This window comes from Leptodactylus fuscus, chromosome 7 (assembly GCF_031893055.1).
Source record: "Leptodactylus fuscus isolate aLepFus1 chromosome 7, aLepFus1.hap2, whole genome shotgun sequence".
NCBI classification, from domain to species: Eukaryota; Metazoa; Chordata; class Amphibia; order Anura; family Leptodactylidae; genus Leptodactylus; species Leptodactylus fuscus.
The window spans coordinates 88,591,239-88,603,738 of record NC_134271.1 but is presented as its reverse complement, the minus strand read 5'-3'; the positions used below and the strand labels follow the sequence as shown (position 1 = coordinate 88,603,738).

The 12,500-nt window shown below is 39.4% G+C and overlaps 1 protein-coding gene across 2 annotated transcripts in view; it reads right to left on the bottom strand.

Annotated features, from left to right (window-relative positions):
* Positions 1-12,154, bottom strand: part of LRFN5 (leucine rich repeat and fibronectin type III domain containing 5) — a 195,995-nt gene extending 183,841 nt beyond the window's left edge. Inside the window, exon 1 of one of the 2 annotated variants that reach the window (XM_075282458.1) lies at positions 10,699-12,154. The gene's annotated coding sequence lies outside the window, so the exon portion shown is untranslated. Of the gene's footprint in view, positions 1-10,025; positions 10,670-10,698 lie in introns of those variants that run through there. The other variant, XM_075282459.1, reaches the window with a different exon arrangement.
* Between the last annotated feature and the right edge of the window lie 346 nt (positions 12,155-12,500).

Here is a 12,500-nt window from a genome sequence, read left to right as displayed (position 1 = left end):
TATATATATATATATATATATATATATATATATATATATATGTATATATATTAGCACTTTATTTGTAGGTTATTGACCACAGCTGGACATTTCCTTTCCAAGTCTACTATCACTCCCTGTGAGCAGCTCAGCCAGGAAACTAAACATCACAGGAGCACATGACCTCCTTGCTGCTTGAAACCCCTCACATTGACTTCAGATGTGAGAGGATTTATTACCTGGACAGAGATGTGTCACAGACTGAAGAAGAAATGTGACACAACACAGACCTCAGGGTGGGAGTTTCATTCCAGGGGAGAGTGGATACACAGAGATGAGGAAGATGAATCATGAGAAATGTATGTTTCCACGGATTCAAGGAATGTAAATAACAATGACACAAGGAGCAGCAAGTAAAATAAAGCCAAGCAAAGTGTGCACAAGGGAACGGTGAGTATTTAGCACTGCTGTGGATTAGAGATGAGCGAACAGTGAAATGTTCGAGGTTCGATATTCATTTCGAGTAGCCCCTCAATATTCGACTACTCGAATCGAATATCGAACCCTATTATAGTCTATGGGGGGAAAATGCTCGTTTCAGGGGTAGGCAACATTCGATCAAATTATACTTACCAAATCCACGAGTGAGGGTCGGGCTGGATCCTCCGAGAAGTCTTCTCCTTGCAGCATCCCCGCGGCATCTTCCGGCTCTGAATTCACTCTGCCGGGCATCGGGCCTGGGCAGAGTCGACTGTGCATGCTCGCACTACAAGCAGACATGCACAGTCGGCTCTGCCCAGGCCCGATGCCTGGGAGAGTGAATGAAGAGCCGGAAGACGCCGCAGGGAAGCTGCATGGAGAAGACTTCTAAAGGTAGGAGAAGAACCAGCGTTGATTGGCCGACTGTATAGCATTCGGCCAATCAATGCTGGTTCTGCATCAAACTTTTACATTCGAATAGCGAGTGGTACTCGATTGAATACGAGTATTTCGAATACCGTAGTATTTGATCGAATACCTACTCTATCGAGTACTACTCGCTCATCTGTACTGTGGATATATTTGCAGATCATTTTTGGAAGGTGGATAACACCTTAAATTCCTCTTTCAGTTTATATAATAATAGACAGTAACCTAGATTCATCAATGTCCTTATCTACGTCATTATTCTTCTTATTACACATTCATCATCATAATAGACATCAGTATGATTGTTATGACCAGCTTTACCATCAATGTCATCGTTATATTTTATCATCATATTTACCATCACAGTCATAATTATTATTACTATAATATAAATCATCATCTTTACCATAATCATTGTCTTAATCCTTACTGTTACAGTCATCATTATTATTATGGCCATTGTGATCAGCTTATCATTATCATCTGTCTCTATCTTTCCTGTCATTATGACTGCCATCACTGTGATCATCATTATCATCATAGTCACTGGGGGTTGGCTTCTTTATCATTGACATCTTTGTCAATCATTATGTCTACCACCGCTATCATAACTGTATTGTCATAATAATCCTAAGAATCCTTATTCTGCCCACTATGTTTACCATCTTAATAATCATCATTTTTGTCATCATCATGTGTATAGTCATTATCAGTTTGGTCACTGTGGCCATAACACCACCATTGTCTCACCACCATCATAATCTTTGGAATGACCATCAAGCTTCACATCTTCTGTGCTCCCACCATGTTCCTCATAAACATGATAAGTGTTCATTTCACATGGTTAAATAAAGGGAGACCTTCTGGTGAGGTCAATATTCACTTCTCAGCTTTGCTATAATGTGAGTTCCAGAATGTGCCTTTTGTACAGTGGGATCTGCTGCACCGTCCTACACAAATAAAGTATCATTTTTCAAACACTGACAGCAGTTTTATTTTTAAATATATTTTCCAGATCAAGAGAAATGAAAAGTTCAGTGCTCTAAAACTCATCATCTGACAGGGTCATGGACAGTACAGATCATCCTTAATACAGCTCAGATCTTCCTTAAGTACTAAGTCAAGAAATATATAGAGGGGATTCAACGCTGAATTTTACACTGAACAAATAAATCAATATATAATCTGTTTATACAATACTCACTTGGATCTTCCTTGAGTAAAGGTCTACAACCTCGACCCTTAATGCTACCGATATTCCCACTGACACCACAAACAAGGGATTCATTTAAAAGACTGAACAAATGGGAAATGCCATGTTAAAAGAGATATTCATGTTCTTTTAGGTAAAGAAGAGCGGTCGCCACTCCTGAAATGTCTGTTCTTGTAAATACTTGCACATAACAGTTCTAGAACATCTTTTTTTATAACTCTACTTTGTTCCATTCTTCTGTTAATCATCCTATAAATATATGACATCATTGTATTATAATAACCTCATTGTATTATAATAATGTCACACTGCTTGGTTAACACCCACTTGTCTATTTTCAACATAACCATAAAATTCTTGAAGGAAAAACATAGAAACCACACAATGCATTTATAAATAATATGCTAAAATTGTTGTAACATATCATAGGTAAAATATGATTTACTGAAATAGATATACAGGTCCTCTTTATACACCAATTTGGCAAACAAGTGATTGCTCTTTTAAAAGGGTTGGCCACTTTCAGACCAATATTGGCAAAAATATTTAATTGTAAAAATTTGTACAATTTTCCACCAGTGTACCAGTGTGTTCATCACATGAACCATGCACCCATTTTGTATCTGCTTGGAGTAAGCAGAATGAATGACAGCAAGCAGAAATCTGGAAAACCGTGAGGAATTGGTGCAGAATGTATATTGGAAAACTGTACAACTTTTCATTACACAAACAATAACATTGGACTCTTAATATTGGTCTGAAAGTGGCCAACCCCTTTAATGAAAAGTACATATGTTGTCATATGGAAAATTGTCACTGAATGTAGTCAACTAGGTTAAACATACCATAGAATTAGACCATGTAACTAAAATAGTACTGTAGATATTGATGTCAATGTGAGGTTTTACCCATATGCCTATGTATAGATCTTTACATTCTCAGTCACCAAAAATAAATAAATATTGGCAAGTTGGTGAAGAAGTGTCTGTGGATACCCTGACCTTTGGTAAAGTATATAGAAACAAAGGTAGGATAAAGACATAAAGAGGACCTTTCATGTCTTCGAGCACATGCGGTTTTATATACTGCTAGAAAGCCGACAGTGCGCTGAATTCAGCCCACTGTCGGCTTTCCCGTTATGTGCCCTGGGGTAAGAGATATGGGGGCCGTTACCAATCTCTGCCCATTGTCAGAAGGGCATTTCTGACAGTCTAGCTGGACTGTGAGGAACGCCCCCCCCCCCCCCTCACAGTACTCATCAATAGCTCCGTACTGTCAGAGGGGGGGTGTTCCCTACTGCCCAGTCATGACGCTAAGCTGTGAGAAACGCCCCTCAGTACTAATCTATGGATGAGTACAGCCAGGGGGGGCATTCCTCACAGCTCAGCATCACTGCTGAGTGGTAAAGAGTGCCCCCTCTGACAGTACACGGCTATGGACAGATACTGTCAGGGAGTGTTCCTCACAGCCCAGCTAGACTGTCAGAAATGCCCTTCTGACAGTGGGAAGACATTGGTAACAGCACCAATATCTTTTGCCCTGGGTCATATAATGGGAAAGCTAATAATGCGCTGAATTCAGGGCACTGTCGGCTTTGTAGCGGTATATAAAACCACATGTGCCCAAAGACATGAAAGGTCCTCTATAAAGGTGATTTCTGGTTTGTAACATTTATGCCCCATCCTTAGGTTAGGCCATCAATGTTAGAAACCAGATAACCCATTGTAATGGACTGTCAAGATATAGGTCATCCTAATTTTGTCCATTATCACAGATCCTTCCATATAGAGGATCCGTGAAAATAGGCGCTTCTCACATGCAAGATGGCTATGAAAAATGTACGTTTTACACGAGTGTTCTGTACCTCGGTCGTGTGAATGTAACAATAGAGTATATTCACACAGCAGTTCTTGCACTGTCCATCACATGCCCGTTTTAAGGACACATTGAATTCACGTCAGTTTTTTTGATTGTCCGTTTTTCACAGGCATCAAAAAACATACATGCTGTCTTTGTCCGTTTTTGTGGACACATGGACTCAATGAAAATGAAAGGATCTATTTTTAACTTATGTAAAAAAATGACATTCATTTAACGTCAAGGGAGCCTTCACACGGAGTAAACGTATGTGTATTTTTGCAAAATACACGTGTAAAAATAAGACTCCCATTTGCAAAATACACGCACGTTTACTCCTTGTGAAGGCTCCCTTAATAAACAGATCAATGGGTTGGGTCAAAAAAGAAAGACCAATGAATTTCATCCGTATTATTACCGACAGTTAAAAATTGATGCAAAATGGATGACTCTCAGCCATCAAAAATTGCAAAATGGAAAGGGATGGATTAAAAACTAATACAAAATGGCCATAAAAAAAATGGACATTAATGTCTATTTTTAATGGACATTTGATCTGTCAAAAATGTCACTGACGTGTGCATAAAGTCTTAGGGCTCTTGCACATAATTGAGTCTGTGGAAAACGGTCTGTGTGTGGGCTGTAGTACCTAGACTGATCTCGACCATGTGCATAGGAGTCACTGATACATAGTTAGTTATGATGCAGTGAGCTTCCAAATGGCCAATCACTACAGTAATGGACTCATAGCATTATGTCAGTTCATAGTAGTGAGCAGACCATCTGGGCACTCACTGAATCACAACTAACCATGTATCAGTGACTCCTATGCACATGGCCGAGATAAGTCTAGGTACTACAGCCCACACATGGACCGTTTTCCACAGACAGGTCATGTGCAAGGGCCCTAAACCTACATTTACATGACTGTGGGTGAAAGTGGCCATTAAAAATGTCCATTTTTAATGAGTGTTTTCACAGATCCCACATAAATTGCAGTGCTTGGAGAGATCTGTAAAAATGGGTCAAAATATTAATCATGTGAATAACCCCCTTTCACATACGGTAAAATTAATGTGGCTGATGGCCATTAAGAAAACGACCATTATACGGCCAATTGTCACTGTCATGTGACTATAGAGTAACTCTGTTTCCAAGCTTGAAGCTTTCTCTTTCCTTTGTGTTACATACAGTCACTTTACATATAGGCCTCATCATGGCTGTATAATAGTCATCATTTTCATTCTGATTACAGCCAATTTCTTCATCACCATCCCCTTCATCAGCATTGTTATTATTATCATCATCATGGCCATTATCTACATAATTATCCTTATGGTGCTCACTATCACATGTGAGTATATGTGCATACTGTAACTCTTATAATCATCATCAGCACCATTACAATGGTGATCACCACAGTCATTGGTCGTTGTGGTCACATTTTCAACATCCTTATCTTTCCTATAATTGTTGTTATTGTGATCAAGGTAATTGTGGTCATTTTCATCATCATCATTAACATCCTCATATTTCATATTATCATAAGTACTGTCATAATTATCACTGTTGTAATCATAATCATCATTCTTATCTTTGGATATGTTCTTTATATCCTCTCATGCTGGAGTAGACTTTTTTATTCAATTGTCAAAATAGTTATGTCTACGACTGTAAGCAATGTTGAGTTTCCCATGGACATTGTACAACTTACTAAGAGGAAGAGTCATCTAATATTAATGGAGATTGTATAGCATTGTGGCTCAGCATGTTGATTTACAACAATGAGGTCATGGCTATGAATATGAGACAAGGACAATATCTGCACAGAGTAATGGTGGTCATGTACCTTCAACAGTTATTAACTAGAATACCTATTCCTTCAGATTCTCTCACACATATCCACACTTGGCTGAGCATGCATGTGTTATCAATGTAGGGAGAGGAGTCAATGACAGACCCCTACCCTAAAAACAAAATTATTGGCTATAAAATGTCAATTTTCACTGATGATCTTTGCTTTACCAGACATCATCTGTCATGGAGAATGGAGAGACCCTTATATACATACACAAGATAGTCCAGTCTCACTGAGATTGCCAGGATCCACCATGCTTTTCCTTATGTGCACGGGGCCTGAATGGTAGGTAATTGTAAGGGATCTAGGGATCTAGATCTTTCTGTCCTAGATGCCAAAATCTGACTATACATTCCAATGGCTTATTTTGCAAAATCAAATTAGTGCTGATTGTATTCTTACTATAAAGTATCCAATCCTAAAGGCATTGATTTCTTTGTGATATAACCAAAGTCTGTAACCATACCACTGGGTTATTGGCTGCATGCACTTACTGTTTAATAGTTGTAACAGCGCAGTAAATCACACCTTAATGGCTTTGTGTCATCCTAACTGATTGCACACATTTTACAGGTTTTTTCCATCACACACCTCCACCTATCCCGACAACATGTATTACATATACTTATCAGTTGCAAATCTCTTGCCTGGAACATTAGGTTCATGTAATTGAAGCAGATTGCTAATATATCATGTGTGCAGCATAAAACAAAAGCAAATTGTATCAATTTAGCATTTATGTCTCTGCCTCCAACTTGACAAATATACCCATGTGCATTGGCAGGAAGGGAAGCTCAGTAATTATTAATATAGTATGCCTTACAATTTAATGCTACAGTATAAGATTGCCTGGAGCACTGAGCTGCCTATAATAATTGATTGAACAAATCAACACATGACATGACTCATAATCCTGCTGGATCGAGTTAGAGGGGCCTGCTCAGCCTTGTAAAACATCCTCAGCCTCCTCCATGTTCCAGTTTAGAGCAGAGGGTTCAGATGGAGGGATCATGGTAATTAACAAGCTAAATTAAAACCTAAAGAAGTCATTTTCTCGGCTTCCTCTCTCTATTGCCAACAGGCAACGCAAAACTTCCCAAATTGCCAATTGTGTCTCCAGCTTAATTATTGCTCAAAGGTAACGTTAGCCGACACAAATGAAGTCATATTTGCATAATGTGTATAAAGTTATTTCTCGAATTGTGTTCACAAATCTGTTGCATTATTTATTAGGGGAAAGCAAGAGATAAGGGTAAGGCAACCATTATGCCAAGTCCACAAGGCAGTGCTGTACACGATAGGCATTTACTAAAATACGGTATAAATGCATTCACTTGCTTCAGTGCAGGGTTTTTTTTATTCTACAAAGAAAACGCTCCAAATTTACAGTTTTTGTGAGGACCATTGGGCTCGGCAGAGGAGACCCCTATGATTAGCCGTTATCGATAGGGCAAGCATAGTTGTAAAGTGGTGCTGAATAGCAGCGGTGAGCACGTAATACATGGTCATGCTTAGTTCTCTTTATCCGAAGCTGTTCTTTGCAGAATACCTCTCTTTTACATATTAAAATGGGGCCCTTTATATGGAAAATGGAGAGTTCATGTTGCAATAGAACAACGTATATCATGGTACCTGATGTACATCTTTAAGAAAATAATGATTTTGCTTATTTTGGATTTTTGTCTTTTACACAAACCTTCATCTATTGAATGGTGCCACAAAAAGTCTAATAATCATTGTTCTATCTGTTTCCTTACTGCTTATGGGCTAAGACTGTGACAGGCTGATACTGATATTAGAGAGGCTGTCATTTTACAGCTGTTCTATGTACTAGAATTGGAGGCGAGTCGCATTTCTCTTGTAGCTGCCCAATGTATATGAGTGACTGTACACTGTTCAGCAATGCTGAGTGTCATGATCATGAGATGCCTTGCAGGCATCACTGGAATTTTTTCAACTTTTTCCTTCCCAGAGCACACAGTGTAAAGGGACCTCAGATGAGTAAAGGATATGGTTAGGATATGACTTGATTTTTGTCTGCTACTCTTGAAACTGTATCAGTGTATGGTGGATTCAATGTATATATATATATATATATATATATATATATATATATATATATATATATATATAGTGTATGTAGGGTCACTTTTCCATATATATTGACTTTAATATGAAGCTTCAGGTTTAGGAACATAAATCTGGTTAGAAAAACATTTGAGTTGTAATTATGTATTAATAATTCATATAGCATTGCTAGTTACAAGCTCTGAGGATCATAGGAACATGCATGATACAGTCATACTGGCAGGGATAATGCACTAGAATTGTTCTCAAGAAAAGGCAATGGTTATCAATCCTTGTAAATAAGATAATGCATGATTTCATCATGTTAGCAACAGAGGAGGGGCCATGACAACGTGACAGGGTTTCCTATGTCATTCAAAGTTGGATATACTAATGTTCATAAAGAATTATTATATTTTACTGCATGTATTTATCATCTATCTATCTATCTATCTATCTATATATCATATTTATCTATCTGTTTACCTTGTGGTATCTATCTATCTATCTATCTATCTATCTATCTATCTAATGAATGTTTCCTAGATAACTTTAACACTCTCTATTTTTCTATTTGTTCTATGTTCTTCTCTTCTCCCCCCACTTTCTTCCTTTCTCCCTAGCAACTTTGCTTTATGCTCTATTCTCTTATCTCTGTCTCTATCTATCTTCTTCTCTATCCCATGGTCTCTCCCAGGTCCTTCTTTTTTTCTATTTCCCTCTCCCACCACCTCTTACTTTCTCTCCCCCTCCCCGCAGTTGTATGATGAGAATTCTGCAATCTGAATAAACAGTATGTATAGGAATCCTTTCAGAGGCGGGGGATAAAAAAAATGTCAGGCTGCTCTGACTCCATGTAAATCCCTGCTTTGAATGCAGCTACAGGGCACCCAAAATGGCGTGAGCTCATTTTGTAACAAATCTCTGGGATCACAGTGAGAAAAGAAGCTAGATTATTAGGGAGGGGGAAGGAAGATGTGGAGGGGGACTGTAGGGCTAAGAATCAGCAGCCGTGTACATGTCATAAAGACAGTTCCATCTAATTGGCATCTGTGAGTGATCCAGATTGTCTATGTACAGAGAATGGAAAGAACACATCCTATTTTGTCGCCTAATCACTTAGATGAGGAAGTCATCCTGTTCTTATGAATATGTATCTGTAGATCTCTTCAAGATGAAATGTATTCTACGCTCATCCAAACCAAAGAATCAATAGCCAAAGAATGCTACAGTTTGCTGAAATGTACTGTATAGATTTTGAGAATGAGCATATGGCATAGTCGTAATACATTGCATGATACGTAGAGATTTACTCTTATCCACATTATATATAGAGTCATTGTAACACTGTAACCCAGATATGGATAACTGCTGGTGGGAGTCACCGTATAGAAGCTGCTATATGCTGCAGGAGTTACTTTAACTTGAATCCAAGCAAGTTCTTGTGTCCCTTGGAAACTCCATCAATTCAATATATATATATGAACGTATATATACAGGACTGTGAAGAGGACTCGAAACATAATATTTCTGAAAAGGTTTAGAGGTAGCTTCAGAGTAACAAAATTGGTGTTTTATTTAGGGGAATTAGATTATAATATTTAAGGTACAAACTAAAAGTATAATAAATGTGTAATGTATCCCTAAACATAGTGTGTTCTATTGGAAACAGGCAAATGAGAGGTTAAAGCAAAAAGGTGTAAGAGAACCTTAAAAGTGGCCCACTGGCACCCCCAGCCTGCCAGCCTTGGAAACAGCACCTCCTTGTTCCAATCTTATCCAGATGCCAACAAATACCTTCATACAGAAATATGTGAAATGTATCAACTACTAAAGGTAATAGAATACACAAGACCCCAAAATAAGATCCTTAAAAAAGAGAAAACAACATCTATTTCCACCCTAGCCAAATCTTAAAGGATGCAAGGCCAGGGTAGGCGAGAAGCCTATATTAAATATCTGACTGCTGTAAAACTCCCAGACAAATAAAGCATAATGCATCTGAATTATTAACCTGTTCTTCTCCATGAACATGAAACATTGATGAGAGCATCTTGTAAGGCAAGTGCATTATCGTCTTCACTAATCCCCCCCCCCCCAAAAAAAAAAAAAAAGAAAGAAAGAAAGAAAAAAGAAACAAACCTCTGATCCTCCATTTCATATCTCGGAGTCATAAAATGGATTATTTGATGACTCCAACGAACTGATTCCCAACCTAACCTGATTCCAGCGATATGCACTAGTACTATGCAATAGCTGAATGTTTGACAGAACACCCCCTCCCCAGCCATCTGCTTGTATTACATAACTAGAACAATCACATATGCATTCTATTAAAAGTCTCACTAAGTGCTAGTTTATGGAGAAATCCTATAGTCTACAGCAATCACCATGTTCTGTCATGGTCGGTCTATAGTAGTCTATATAACACTGCCACCCAAATTCTGCCATAAGCCAATGTCCCTCTTCTCTATGGCAGTCTAGGTTGTACACTTCTATTTTAGTGAGAGATGACCAATTTCCAGATAGAAGATTTGAAGGTTGGATGGAGACACTTGGTTTCCAAGTGAAGTCCAGGAAGCTATGTAACTGATCTGCCATTTCAGGGATAGATTAAGTGCCCCTGTATAGATTTATTTTCCATTTAATAGAAATGATTCTGCTAGAACATCATACAACAGGAACCCCTGGGTATTTCAGCTCACTCTAACAAATGCGAAAAAGCATTAATAAGTAAAGCAGTCTGCAATGCAGCTGAGCCATAAGACACCAGATCACAACACAATTTTATGGAAGGATTAAGCTTTGTGTTTACCTGTCGCCTCTGGAGTAAAGACGATTGCAGTCAGACTTTTTACCTGCAGATAAAATGATAACAGGGTGCCTCGGGGAGAAGCTCACAGGCTGGCAAATTGTTTCCTGGTAAATTGTGTGCCCTTTGCCATTACCTAGCATTGGCATTCTAGAATTCTATCCGTGATTTTCACTAGAGGTAATCCAAACAGAATGCTTCATTAAAAGAGATGACAGCAGGAGAACGTGTGGGAATCAGAGCAGTAGCAAGGAGATTGTGTGGGTACAAACATCCCCGACACAGACAGGAAGGCTAAGACCACCACCATATGTATAGTATGCAGCTTGTTCGTACATAGCAAGACACCTTGATCCTAAAATCCAACAACTTGACACATCATAATGCACATTGGACAGTTTAGAAAGGCTTCAGGGGATCACCATCCCGAAGTAAATCCACATCAGACAATTAACTTTCACCAGCGCCTCTGGTAGACAGTAAACAGGTAAAAAAATGGAGCTGTGACCTTGCAATGTACCTGATCCAGGTTAATCCTTAAAAGCTAACGCAAGCATCCTTGTCCAGCAACATAATGCTCATCCTCGGACAGCACCCATCGGTAGTAGAAGCCATTGGGTGAGACTAGGTGTTTTGTACTTTTAATCCCAGAATTAGCAAGCACCAAGACGGGATGCTGAAGTGCTCCAAGATCGCTGTGTGAGGTGCTGAATCAGACCCAGTCCAATCCCAGGTTCTGATCCAGATTGTGAAAAGGGTGGGGGCAATCCAAACCTATGTTTAGTGTGCGGTGGTAGATCCTTGTTGAAGGAGCTGGTCTAGATCAGTCAGAAGGATCTATTCAATGTGCTGATCGGTTTGCTGTCCAAGGTGCTGAAACAAATCTATACAATGAGCTAATCTGCGTCGCTGTCCAAGGTGCTGAAAGAGATCTACACAAGGTGCTGATCTGGGTCGCTGTCCATGGTGCTGAAGGTCATCAGCAGGTTCAATTCCTCCTCTTTCTAGTCTGCTTATTCAGCAGCACTCTCCCTCCTTCTGTAGGTTCAGGGGGGTAAAATTTAGGGTTGTCAGATATCAGACAAAGCTTTTTTTTTCCAGGATCTATCACACTAGACAAAGACACAGATCCAGAGAATGACATGAAGAAGATCCTCTCCAAAAGGCAGCTCCCTCCACCCCCTGCCTCGGTAAAATAGCTCACACATGCTGTACACAGGGCAAGTCAGTCTTGCAAACAAGGCTCCGGAAGCCTCTGGTGTAGGATACAGGTCTGTGGATCTCTCTCATCCAGCAGTGACAAAGCCATTCCTGCGCATTGAGGGAGCGTTTCAGTCTGCATTAGGCAAGCCTCCTCTGCAAGCTGAGCCAACGTCTCTGCAGTGAGAGCGATCAAGTGGCTGAGATAGGAAAGTCAGATCAGATCTCAGCAGGCAGGATTGCACAGCTGCACCTAGTACTTCCCCCAGTACAGCCTCCACGCTGAGTTAATCCTAAGAGTGATTGAATGCCACAAACGTGTCTCCAGTCCCTGGGAGGAAAAAGGGGGGACCTTCTTCACATACGGTTTTTGCCTCTTTAGGAGTCTAAGTGGATTATTTAGTAATAGCAATGATATAATCTAAGGGGAAAAAAGTAATCTATCTAAATAGATAAGTACAGATGTAGCAGAACTAAATGTGCCCTTTCACTGCAACAACCTATCATGTTTAGTTAGTTCATCATCAGTTGCCAATGATCATCTCAGGTCTGCTATATCTATAGGCAAGCACCATCAGGGTTAATAGAGCTGGCAACGTTCTGCA